The sequence below is a fragment of the Antedon bifida genome, chromosome 4 (genome assembly GCF_963402885.1).
Source record: "Antedon bifida chromosome 4, ecAntBifi1.1, whole genome shotgun sequence".
Taxonomy (NCBI): domain Eukaryota; kingdom Metazoa; phylum Echinodermata; class Crinoidea; order Comatulida; family Antedonidae; genus Antedon; species Antedon bifida.
This window is the reverse complement of record NC_136229.1, coordinates 8,136,455-8,151,410: the sequence shown is the minus strand read 5'-3', so window position 1 is coordinate 8,151,410 and position 14,956 is coordinate 8,136,455.

Genomic DNA, 14,956 nt, shown 5'->3' with positions numbered 1-14,956 from the left:
GTATTTAGCCATATCTGCACGTTATATGCCTAGGTATGTTGGTAAGCATTCGCGCCTGCACATACATACAGTATACCCGAATAAAAAGACACCGTACGTGAATTCTGGCAGGAGGGGGATCTACTCTTTTTTTCCAACGCAAAGAAAAAACTCTATCTGGACAAGATGACATTCGAGAAGCACTTACCCCAACCATGATCATATTTTGAGTGTATGAAAAAATAAACAGACTCGGTAAACTACAATTGAAGTTTATACCCTTGACCGTATGTGGTAATAATAGGCCTATGATAAATTGAACAAATTGGCTTTAGATCTACATTAAGAGTTTTAAATCAATACGTATTGCAATAGCATTACAATAGCGGTAATTGTGTTAATCCTGTCTTGTTTGGATTAGTCGGGTTCAACGACCCCTGCTAAATGATTTATCATACACAGCGCGGTTTCAGGGACTTATTCGACCGCGCGGCGTTATTTATTTCAGCGGTGGCACTTGAGATGTAATGCGTTTGTGTCACATGAGGCGCTTGAAAACAATTACTGTTTTAACGTGCGGCGCGGCGTCTTGCGTCGGTTTTAAAACCGCGGAGTCTTTTTTGTTATAATTGTATTTCATTGTTTGATTTTTTTTAATCATGGTGTTTGCTAATCAAATGTTTACTTCTCAATCGAATAAAACGTGAAGCCAATCTTGTAAACGTCAACGTACGTAAATTGACAGACCGGTGCTTTTAAAAGATATAAATAAATATTGGACTTCCGCTGCTCTCCATATCTTTCGAAGAATTACACCTCGTCGAAGTATATATAAGCGTTATCCCGACACAAATTTGAATCTCTGTGACCTTTAATTATAGTTTTGTTCACAACAGAATGTGGTCGATTGTTCGAACGAAACCTACCCGCTTTTCCCTACATTTTTGTTGACGGAAGTAAAAAGAGAGAATACATATATAGATGTTCATTGCCTGATGAGTTTATAGATATATATATATATATATATATATAACATTGAAAGTTAAAAATAACCTGCCAACTAATGGCTACGGGAAGTCATGACGCTTACATCGGTCTATTTATTTTATTAATAAATTAATATTTATCGCTCAATATGAACCACTCTTATAATAAAACAGAAAAATAACTGGGTGTGATCAATTCAATCGAACAACAGGATACTGAGCTCCGCAGATCAAAGGATTAACCCGTGGCTGCGACATGATCAGTTCCACGGCCCTTATCAGGCACTGCGCGCCGCGGAGAATATGTAGGACAACATTATACAGTATTGTTGGTATTTGTCGCAGCCAGACATCAAATGACTGTTAAGAGTTCCTATTTCGGCAAGGCGAGCTCAGTGTCCTGTTAGATTGCCTTGGTGTGATTTTGATATAAAACAAACATACAGTAGAATCTTTGTGGGAATGAACGTGTGGAAACAAAAGTCCCTTGCACCATCGTCGTTCTACGAGTTGGTGTAACGTCATCAATATCTGACTTAATAATAGCCATACGTTACCAACTTTGCTAAAGAGTTTGATAGTTTTCGATTGAAGCCTGCTGCGAGAAGTTTAAATGGCGGTAAAGTTTAAAGACACCCCAGCGCGACCTGGCGTGCCAGTGTGGATCTGGTGTCGTACAGTCTAATTGATAAATGTGATTTATTGTGTATGACATGGGAAATTATCACCAACTGCCTGCCTTAATTTCTATAGGTATGTTCACACAACAAATCATGCAGCAATATAGTACGTGGGTTAGTCTAGGTTCTAGACGGACGGAGTTTTGACTTAGTAAAAAGATAAATATTTTGGCACATATGGCGCTTCATACGTATATTACTTTAGCTTGTAAACTGTAGTTTTCAGACAAATATCGAAATGTCGACTGGTGGACTAACATAAAGAGGAACAAAAACAACAGACTTGGAGCAAGTCTATTACGCGGGTCTATAAATTACTCAACCGGAATTCTGTTTGAACAGGTATAACGATATTGCAAATCACGTCCTAGTAGTGAAAATTTAATAACAAGACAAATATAAACACTTTTTAATGTTTCGTTATTGGCTTGATATGAGGCTCATGCTATTTTAATTGTCCTACATGATTATATTCATGTGAGACAATATAAAACATCCCCCACCTCAAAGTTGACGAGTCTCACCCGTTCTTTCCATCCTATTTATTTGTTGCCACAATTGGTTAGATCATGTGCTTAGGTTGTCAAATTATTATTATAATGTAATAATAAACCCATTTCTCAAAGTATTTGAGTCCCAGCCGTTTCCTTCTCTACCGCGCTTCAAATGAGTGGATTAATATTCATACGGGGTTAAAGAACGTCATTTAAGGACCCTACACCTATCGTCTCCCAGCGATCACGCCTTTTATAAAAAATACCAAATGCTATATATTGATAACTTTTTCTCCGCATCAATGTTTTCTGAAAAGCATATACTGTACATATTGTTAGTATATTGCGGTATTATTGTATCAAAATATTGTTTTGACAGCTATATATTTTAAAACGTATTTGATATGAAATAAATACGAAGTTTATAAATAGCGGAAAGATCAAAGAATATACTTTCAACATGCTAAGGTAAGTTGATTCAATTGCGCAAAAGTCAATGATCCGCGGCTACGATGTAAAATCTATGATCAACGGTTTACGCGCAATCAGAAATCTTTATTAATTAGTGAATAGTAATTTGAGATCGAAGGGCATTTTCTCTTATCCGATAAATCGCTGTAGTAATTAGGTAAAACATTCCGATAGATCTGCATGTTAACCGACGCTGTTTGCCGTGTATGTGTTTAAATCCAGAACGGCAATTGTTGAAAGGGAGCTGTTTTAATTAAACGGTAGAAACTGCATTGGAAATTAATGCTACGGCTTTTGGTTGGTCCGACGAGTTACTGTAACATTATACCGGGTATCTTAGAAGTATAACGTCTTAATTTCTCATGTCTTTCTGAAGGTTGGTAAATCCGTAAGAGATTGTAACGACAGTATGGCGAGCTCTGTCATCACATGAACAAAATATTTAAACTTTTTAAACACTTAAACCTCTTAATTAAAGCGGACACTTTGAACGTGGTATTAGCCGAGATTAACGCATACACGCGAATGTAACATTCTCTTTTCGCGAGGAGGTCGGTGTTTTCCGCCGTGGTTTATTTGGTATTTACCACATTAACGGCTTACGCCAGGTCTAGTTTTGGTTTTTTTAAAGCAGGGACTGATCGTAAGAAGGACTGTCGTATAACTACGTTTGTTTGACGTGTGTTGCATTCTCGGGCCTAATTCTTTTTAACCATTATAATCCCACTCAACATACTTAAATGGCTTGACCTTGATTGACCTATCTGAATTATGATTGTTGTTTACTATATTATTAGCACGGTATTATTGCAAACATTACAGCGGTACTATTTACCATACTGTATTTAACGTAAGATTAATATGATCCATATAAAATACAGATTATCTTGACTGAGATTGGGTTCGGGTCTATCTGCAACATACTAATTGTATCCGTCCTTCGGATGAGACGTAAAGCCGCTGGTCCCGTGTACATTTTGTGCACGCTAAAGAACTTAGTACATAATTCGAAAAGAGTAGGAGATCGTCTCCCGGTGTGCTGATCTAGTAGGCGCTTCACTACTGGCTTCCGTGGGTCCGTGGAGGGCCTAATCCGAATTTCCTCTGTTTCCAGTTAAGCTTGAGGACCAGTATAAATACCTTTACTTATTTTTTTTTCTTCAGATAACGACTTAAAACTGGAGGTGTACACATCTCTGGCTCGTGTGCACTTTAAAGAACCCAGTACATCTTTCGGAAGAGTAGGGGGTAACCCCGGTTTACTGGTCCATTCAGCCCCTGTCGGACAGACGAACTGGTCCATTCAGCCCCTGTCGGACAGACGAACGGGCGCCGTTTGGTGGCAACACTCGACAAAAAGGGACCCTTAGGCGAGTAGTGAAAGTTGTGGTATTATGTGTCCTCCACACCTGTGTGCAATTCAGCCCAGCGGCTGCAAGTCACAAGTTATTCCCCCATTTACATTTACATCTATGCTTAAAAAAACCCCATCAAACTGTTTTAATAAATTATTTGAAAAAATAATTGTTCGAGGAAATGAAACAAACATTTATTACATTACGTGTGTATGTTATGTAAGTTTCGTTTTGACAAATACTTGTGAGTAGGACCTAATCAGGGAAACTGCAAGTAGTTCAAAGTTTCGTTATGAAACTTAATTTCCGCGTTCGTGCACGCGTTTAGTTTATGACAATATGTTTTGCTTGTAATTGTGTAGGCCTACACTAAATTACATTTCCTTGTTGTGATCGATATTTTTACATGACCTAACGATATTACTGGATGTGTATTTAAACGGTAGACTACATTTGCTGATGATCATAAAGATATCGAAACATAAACAGCGTGCCAGTTGATGAAAACATATTAAAGATTACTTGAACTTGAACGTTAGGCCAGTTTTGTCAGACGAATCTTACTAGTAGGCCTACTATTTACTAAACTAATTCGTGTCGCCGTGGACTAGAAAGGTAGAAATCCGTAGTCTAAAAGCAAGTGTGTAGATATAAATATTTAAATTGCACACACGGTTTGGTGTCAGTGACCGTGCCGAATCATTTCTTCATCAAAACGTAAATACGTCAACGTACATTGTCGTAGAAATAACGGTATGCATTCGTAGCCTGGATTGAATTTGAGTGTTTTTCAGACTTTAAAAAAAGTGAGGTAACCTTTTCCAACGACCGACAGAAGACAACATTTAACACGTAAGATGGCGTTCCTTTTTCGCTCTTACTTTGTGGTAATCAGCTTTCTGGTTGCCAGGCGTGCCTCTGCAGTCATGAACCCTATTAAATTTGACTCTCATTATACGTGCCAATCACATACCGGTTCTTTGGCAATCTTACCTTCAACTAAACAAGAAAACTTGTTAATAACTTCAGAAACGTTTGAAATCCATTACAACAATGTTAGATTCAGCAAATACTTTGATTACTCCTTCCAAGTAAACTGCCAAATCGTGATAACTGTTGACACGTACAATGCCCTTCATGCATGTCAAGACGCTGGTAATAGATACTATATACTTCCTTCAGATTTTGTTCGCCAAGATTTTCCACCATACAACGATGAATTGATTGTTACTTGTGATGGTTTCGGGACAGATATCATCGAGGGAGAGCTCGTAACGCTTCCATGTACAGTACAACCACTATTCGAACCTCAAGAAATAATGATTGGATGGCTTCAAGGAAGCGACAATATCACAACGAAATTCGATGGTTTGAATCAGAACGATACAGTACAATTGAACCAGACGTTTCAAGGATTTCATTCTGGAGAAGGTATATTCTTTGTCTGTGTGTCACTCAGATCTAAAAATAACTCTGCAGTGGAAACGTATTGCTATAGTTCGACATTACAGGTGCGTCCTCAATTAACAGTGGACATCAATACTTACGTATTATTTCTAGATCATCGGTGCTTTAGATGCAAAGCTAACGGTGGCTCCAGTACTGAGATGAATTACTACTGGACATTAAACGGTGCTGAATTAAATAGAAACAAGAATGAACGCATGTCTGAAAGATGCGTGAACAACTTACCAACTGGTGATTACAACATCAAGTGCCTGGTGAGTACCAATGCTCAGAACGCTTCTGATGAGATATATTTCATTGTTGAAGATACCATACCACTTAATGAACAGGATAGTAGCAACTGGCAGTTGAATGGCAAGTTGATATTCATCCTGGTAGGGATTATATCGATATTGCTGTTTATTGTTGGTTTACTGACATTTCTACTATACGTCATGAGAAAACAGCTTAAGCACACTGGTGGCTACCATCCCAATAACAACCAAACACACGTTGCTGTGAATAGCCAAACCAATGAACATCCAGACGTCAACATGCAAGTTGAACTTCGACATCATGCTATTTACGACGAAGCTGCAGCTGACGAACATTTGATCACTCCTCTGGAAGCAGCAAGGCACATGGTATACAGGACGGATGATGGGGAATACATTAACCTTGCGTCGAGTTTTAATCTCACTCACAAGCCAGAACTTTCGGGCAGCCAACAGTCACAAGAAATCATTTCTCTGCAAACGTCAGAATTCAGTAATGTATTTGAAGCAGATGATGAAGCGGAATACATCAATTATTAATGCAGTAGAAGGGAATGATTATGTACAATGACGTCACTAAAAATATAAATAGCTGTAAGACAATATTTACAAGGACTCTTACAATCCTTAATATAGATAAATCTGAATATAATTTATTTAAATTCGTATAATTGAAAACTTAAATAAAGATATCACCTTACTAAACTATACCAAAGCCGAGAAGGTAGACCTTAGCTTATTAAGGCCTAATAGTAGGCCTATTGGCACAAGGCCAACAATCTAATTTTCCGCATACACTTGTTCTACGCCGATGTGACGTTGTTTTCTTTACACTTCTCAAAATATAATCTGCCGTATAGTACACTTTCAAAAATGTAACTTTACTTGCCTTTACAACTATAAATACAGAAGGAATTATTAGCTTTACAACATGAACATAAAGGACACCCCATTTCCACTTGTGTATAAACATAGAAACATTAGGGCCGCACATTATTTGTTATAATTCGTAGGCGTTTGTTCGACATTTCCGTCTATTCGTGTAGATTCAATCTCATTCTATACACTGTTTTTAAAATGTAAATACAGCGCGGTTATTATAATGTTTTAGAAAGCGCGCCATAAAATATCGAGTACTACTACTTGTTTTCTGCATGCTTTTTTCATGAAACAGTACCGTAGCCGGTTGTGTGTAGAAAATAAGTTACTAAGGAGCCTTTGATTTGCGATGACCGACGACCAAACTACGTCATGTTAGTTCAATGTGCGCATGCGGTAATATCGGGACGTATGACCTTGCTGCCACCCCGACACAGGTTTGATGGTTTTAGGTCCAGGCGACGAACGAAACATCGATTCACCTGACTTTTGGCTGGTAGTCGGTCCTCGGCTGTCGCAAATCGAAAGCTTCCTACTGTCTGTCGACAACACGTCATGCTCGGTCTACGATACTGTCAAGCTATTATGATAAATTGTACATAAATAAATTGTTTAATAACGAAGCAAAAATTGTTTATATATTGTGTAATTTGGGAACTATATATTGTTTATATATTGTGTAATATGGGAACTATGTGTCAGCCAAAAAGTCTAGTTTAGCAAAAGTTCCATGCAGTATAAACGGGTAATTAAGGTTGCTCAAATTTTGCATCGCCTACTCTGGAAACTCCAGGGCGGACAAAAGTCTAGTTAATTAAAACATTTTTGCCTTAAATGAATTATCGATACTTATTGTATTTCCTTGTTGCGATCAATTTTGTACATGAAAAACTAAAACACTGCATAGATACATTTATTATGATTGTACATCTTAAAACACAAACAGCCAGAACATGATGTATGTCATCCGAATGTCGTTATAGTTCATTCCTTCCGATAGAAAACAGTGAATTACTGTAGATAGACGCAAGGATAGACTGTGTCGATAGACATTTTAAATTACACACATCTCGGTGTTGAAGGACTTCGAGGTACAGCATTGCAGAAATAACGGTGCGGTAATTATTGTCGAAATATCAACGGAGTCTTCTAATATTAAGAATTCGCTTTAATATTTCTTGCATTGGAAAATGATGTACATAATACTGCAACGGGAGACGTAAACAGCATAAAAGTTTTGTCACAAAGGGATTTTTATTAACCTCTAAACTTAAGATGACGTTTCTTATTATTCGCTCTTACTTTGTAGTAATCAGCTTTCTGGTTGCCAGGCGTGCCTCTGCAGTCATGAACCCTATTAAGTTTGACTCTCATTATACGTGCCAATCACATACCGGTTCTTTGGCAATCTTACCTTCCAATAAAAAAGAAAACTTGTTAATAACTTCAGAAACGTTTGAAATCCATTACAACAATGTTAGAAGATTCAGTAAATACTTTGATTACTCCTTCCAAGTCAACTGCCAAATCGTGATAACTGTTGACATGTACAATGCCATTCATGCATGTCAAGACGCTGGTAATAGATACTATATACTTCCTTCAGATTTTGTTCGCCAAGATTTTCCACCATACAACGATGAATTGATTGTTACTTGTGATGGTTTCGTGACAGATATCATCGAGGGAGAGCTCGTAACGCTTCCGTGTACAGTACAACCACTATTCGAACCTCAAGAAATAATGATTGGATGGCTTCAAGGAAGCTACAATATCACAACGAAATTCGATGGTTTGAATCAGAACAATACAGTACAATTGAACCAGACATTTCAAGGCTTCCATTCTGGAGAAGGTATATTCTTTGTCTGTATTTCACTCGGATCTAAAAATAACTCTGCAGTGGAAACGTATTGCTATAGTTCGACATTACAGGTGCGTCCTCAATTAACAGTGGACATCAATACTTACGTATTATTTCTAGATAATCGGTGCTTTAGATGCACAGCTAACGGTGGCTCCAGTACTGAGATGGATTACTACTGGACATTAAACGGTGCTGAATTAAATGGAAACAAGAATGAACGCATGTCTGAAAGATGCGTGAACAACTTACCAACTGGTGATTACAACATCAAGTGTCTGGTGAGTACCAATGCTCAGAACGCTTCTGATGAGATATATTTCATTGTTGAGGATACCATACCACTTAATGAACAGGATAGTAGCAACTGGCAGTTGAATGGCAAGTTGATATTCATCCTGGTAGGGACTATATCGATATTGTTGTTTATTGTTGGTTTACTGACATTTCTACTATACGTCATGAGAAAACAGGTTAAACACACTGGTGACTACCACCCCAATGACAACAATCCACATTTTTCTGTGAATAACCAAACCAGTGATCCAGACGCCAACATGCAATTCGAACATCATAATATTGATGAAACTGACGCAGCTGTAGTGGATGGTCACCAGCAAACAATCAACCAGTCAACATTACAGAACAAGACAGATGACGGACAATACGTTAATATTGTAGCAAGCTTCAGTCTCGCTGAAGAACTTCCGAGAAGCCACCAGAAACAAGAAGTTGTCATTCCTCTGCAAACGCCCAACAGTGATGTATGCGAAAAAGATGAATACGTTAAACTTCAATCTCGTCGTTTCAATCTCGCTCAACTTCCGAGAAGCCACCAGAAACAAGAAGTGGTCATTCCTTCGCAGACGCCAAAGCCCAGTGACGTATGCGAAGCAGACAATGAAATTGAATACACTAACCTTCTATCACGTCGTTTCAATCTCGCTAAACATCCGAGAAGCCACCCGAAGCAAGAATTGGTCTTTCCTCTACAAACGCCAAACAGTGATGTATGCGAAGTGCCAGATAATGAAGATGAATACGTTAATCTTCTATCACGTCGTTTCAATCTCGTTCAACTTCCAAGAAGCCACCAAAAAGAAGTGGTCATTCCTTCGCAGATGCCAAACAGTGATGTATGCGAAGCAGATGATGACGATGAATACGTTAATGTTCTATCACGTCGTTTCAATCTCGCTCAACTTCCAAGAAGCCACCAGAAACAAGAAGTTGTCATTCCTTCGCAGATGCCAAAGCCCAGTGACGTAGGCCTATGCGAGAAAGATGAAGAAGATGAATACATTAAAATGCTATCACGTCGTTTCAATCTCGTTCAACTTCCAAGAAGCCACCAGAAACAAGAAGTGGTCATTCCTTCGCAGATGCCAAAGCCCAGTGACGTAGGCCTATGCGAGAAAGATGATGAAGATGAATACGTTGATCTTCTACCACGTCGTTCCAATCTCGCTCAACTTTCAAGAAGCCACCAGAAACAAGAAGCCGTCCTTCCTCTACAAACGCCAGAGTCCATAGATATTTGTGAAGCAGTTGAATACGTTAACCGTCCATTCACAAATTAAGGAAGGTTATAAACGGCAATAACGTCACTAAAAAAATGGCGAGTTGGGTATACTACCTATAGATTGTAAAAAAACAAAGCAGGTTCCCTTATGTTTTTCTATGCGGTAGAACTTACGAACATCTTACAAACGTTTAAAGATAACGCCCATTGCCGTAAATCTGAACACATTTAAATAATGCCTGTATTAACTGTGTAAGTGGGCACGAGGCAAAGTCGAATATCTCGTGTCCTAAATCAATTTTCCGCTGTTTTCTTTTCATCTAAAAATCTAATATACCATCTAGTATGTGGAGTAAATTTATAACGCTTTCGAAAAATGTAACATGCGTTGGAAACTTTAAATACGAATTGTTTGCTTTACAACGTACACATAGAGCACACGTGTATAAATATGGGAAAATTACGCCCCCAACAGTTTATTATGATTATATTATACGCAGAACAATCGTAGACGTTTGCCATTTCCCTCTATTTGTGTACTGAGTTGCAGTCTTACATTTTGAAATGTAAATGGGGTTTATATCTAAGCTTGAAATAAGGTCATGTGATGCGTGCGTCCTATTGTGGCAATGCTGCAATATACAATATTATATGTATAGGTACTTGTAAATAAGTATTAAAGATGTATTGTCCCCCAAAAACATAAAAAATGAAGATTATTTAAATCAGACTTTGAATATGTTAGTTTTAATAAAGTTAATCACTTCCATAGAAAAAAAACGAAAAAAATGTTTTCACTTATAAAATGACAAAATAAATGGTTAAATTCAATCAATATCCATTGGCTTGCAGCCAATTTGACAATTTTTTGCTTTAAATTACATTTCTGTCAGGTAAATACATGTTTTCCATCCAATTTTTGGTCAAAGTGGATAACTATTATGTTACATTAAAATAAAACAATTTAAAGAATTATTTTTTCAGGGGGACAATACATGTTTAATAAGTTAGTTATTATAAGTTAGTTATTGTCGTTACTAATAATGTGTAACTTATATTGTATAAAAGAGCAGTAGCGTATAAATAGATTAACGTTCTTCCAGCTAAGGAAACGTCCTCTTACATATCCATGTTACATTCACAGAAATAATGATGATAGAAAAGCTTCGTATTAATGCAGGCGAGTTGACCAATGACATAATGACTGTTCGAATAAACCATCGCTTGTGATTGGTCGCGTATGTAACCAAGCATAAGCGAGGCAAGTCGTTTATTTAATATTTCGAAATTTATTTACTCATATGTATGAAATAACACAGTTTTGAAGTTTAGAGGTGATCGACACATTTATATTACTGCGTAAACTTCATTAGAGATAATATAAACATTGAACCATTGTTTGATCTTTTCGTGATCAGATTAATTCGCGGATTAAATCTCATGATCAATACACGTGTGAAGAATGTTGTCATCAGATAGGCAGCAGACGATTTTTTTTTCTAATAAGTGCGCTCTTTTTTTTCCATCCCAATAGAAGCTTGCTCTTGCATTATCTTCTTTTAATTCTTCCCGAGCGATTCGTAGGCGGTTCTTTTGAACCTCCGCCTCAGAATTTTGATTCAGTTGAAAGACATAATGCGATATAATTAAAACAGAGGCATACTTTACATACTTTGAATTTGCCGACAAAGAAAGTCCACCGGGGAAACTGTATCTCAATTTAGTAGTAAACACGAGAAGTCGTCCGCTTAAAGTACTTCTATATCCAATCAGATTACAGAACATGTTAATTTTCTAATCTTTATACTAATATATTAATTTGAGAACACTGTGAATTTTCAATTCTCAATGTTATTTGCTGCACATTCTGTTTGTATTACAGTAGGCCTAGTCCTATGATTACTACATACTCTTCCCGCGAAACAACAAGGGGCAATATATGTTTTTAACACTGTACGGCTAATACAGACACTCCTAATAGTGAGATAGTTTTTTGTTTGGTCCTGAGTGTGTCCCCTTAATGTAGAGGTTGTACTGTACTTAATTTCTCCATCTTTTCGAGTTTATTTTTGCTTTTTTCGGTCTAATCGTGTTCCCGAAACAATAGATCTTGTTTTTCGAAATGCCAATTAAGCATGATAATAGATTGGCGGTAATAATGATCACTATTAGTCGTTAGCACTTGGCTTACAATGTTAGTGATAATGTGTCTAATTATTGGTTTTTGATCTTATACCGAAATGTCCTCTAACATTCATAACAACACACTTCTTCGGACAGAAATCGCCGAAAATGTTGATTAATATAAAATGTCTTTAAACTTAAATGGGCCTAATATCGGCAGCTCATGCCTATAAAACATAATAATGTAATGGAAATTGTGAGGGCTGCTGAAATTGGCCTGCAAAAATAAATTAACAGAAGCGCACAAAAATTGAATAGCAAAACAGTTGTGAAAAAATAGTATTGAATCACATTAATATTCAAGTGTAAATTAATTGTTTATAATAGAGAAAATGTTAAATTATATCTTATAGATTACGGTATGTTAATTATATTACATTTTTTAACACTGATTTTTGTACATTGAGTGTTCGAATGAGATAAAAGAGTTTTCTCCACAAAAGAGAAAAAAAAAACACAAAAGCGCACAAAAATTGTCAAAGGGTAAACAATAAGATTAGTTTTTCAATGAATGTTTTAAAATAATTTAAAATGAGGTTGAGTTTATTTTAAACCTTGAATGAAACAAATTTGATAACATACGTTTGATATTACTGTATTAAACAAATTATATAAACAAAACAATTTCACCGTATATCTTTAAAATGAAAATATTGATATTTGAAAATGTATCATTCTTAGCGTTGCATTTGCGTGGCCGGATCGGTGATCAGTTAATGTCTATAGTTTTAATTTAAAAAAAAGGTTAGTCTTAATGTTCTTCATTATTATGCTTATTGCTGTGCTCTCGTCTCCTGAGTATATTTAGAACCTGTTACACTGATGTTAGTATTTTACTTGCACACTATTTATAGAGTAGATAATAAATATTATGTTAATAATATTATTTGAATTGGTAATAAATTTTGCAGCTTCGGGGTTCTGTGCTCACCCTGTTGTAGGCCTAGATTTTAGAGTTTTTCCTGAAAATGTACGCTGAAGTGGCCCCATTATACGGCTCTGTACTGGCCATGTATGACCATTAATAACCCCCTTCTCACATCAGACGACCTGCCTTGAATGTAGTCACGTGAAGTTCGATTTATTTAAATGATCGCATGCAAAACGTGAATTAAAAATTTTTTTCGAAAGAAATACAGATTTTGTTTTTAGCATTGAATTTGTTGATTTCTTTTGATAAGGTTACGAAGGTGTTGATGTCTGATTATTACCAGGTTGGTACAAAGGATCCGCTTAACCCGACTTTGATTAACGGGCTCACATGGGGGTGTTGTAATTACCGAAGTGAAATGTGCACTGGTAAACATTTAATAACAATGCGTGTGTAGACATTGCTAGAAATTCCGTTATGTGGTCAGCCTGCGCGAGCTTAGCATTTCATTAGAGTTTAATGGAACCAAGCTCATGATTTCATGCTGAAGCAATATTAAACGCTCGATGCAGGGGGAAGGACCTCTTCTGTTTACTGGTATGATCTTCAACTAGTAGACGGCACCATTGAAAAGAATTATATAAAACACGCCGAAGGTAAAATCATTTGATGGTGTCGCCTTTGAAAATGGTTATGTACCGATACGAACATCACCTTGTACACGTCTTGTGGTTATAAAGATATTTAGGTGTGCTAGGTAAAATTACCAACAAAAAAGTATCATATAATTGATGTGAGTATAGATGGATGACGTGTATGTCATGTTAATGAACTCTTTTAAATACGAATGTAAAAAGTAAAGGAGGAGGTTTTAGGGAGTGGTGAAGATACGATCAGCCATGGACCTTCCCACCTACCCAGATTATTTGAATATCAATATACATCATAATTATAGTACTATACAGAGGCTAATTAAATATGTTCAATAATCATTTTATTAAAATTAGTACAATTTAGTTAGCAATGCCGTAATAACAATACTCGTTCTTATATAGCGCTTATTAGCATCATCATTAACAGACAACACAAAATTGTATTTGAAAAGCAAAACATTTTAAGAATTCTTCTCATTGTTTATTTTTCTTGTTAATTGTGACTATTCATAACACATGCATACAAAGAATGAAGGAAATTAATGAGAAATTGTACAAAAGGGCCGCTACAGATCGGTACCGATAAACACTCACACTCGACATGAAAACTCAAGTTTTAATTTTAATTCACACCTTACGCGCGGTTTACGTTTAATTGTCTGAAAATCACGGCCAAACTCAGAAGTATAAATCCGTCTAAGCCGAGATACCCACGCCTTACCAATCAGCGAACATGTGGCAAATTGCAGGCGAACAAAACACTGACATCGTCGGCTTGTTTCGGGTTAGAGTTTCATACAGCATCACGTATTATAGACTATGACAGTAATTTTTTCGGCATGTCTTTGATTGGTTACCTGACGTTAATTAAGTCTGACCACGGTCGCCAATTTTTAGGTTGCGTGCTAGCTAGGAAATTTAGCATGGAGACAAGTTGGAATATATCATACTTCTTTATATCGAAATATTATGAAACGATTATTTTAATTACTAAAATAATCAATACCACTGTCACCTTTATCATAATTATTGTCGTCATCATAATATTTGATTGTTAATGTAGTCACCACTATTCGCGTCGTCTTCAATACCAATATTCATTTTCTTCTTCGTCATCATCGATCGTCGTCGTCCTTATCACTATTCGGCGTCTATTTTTATTATTGATCTCCGTCATCGATCGTCGTCGTCCTTATAACTCTTCGACGTCGTCTTCCTTATCACTCTTGATTCGTCATCATTCAATTTACGTCATCACCAATGTTTTCGTCATCATCATCATCATCATCATCATCAA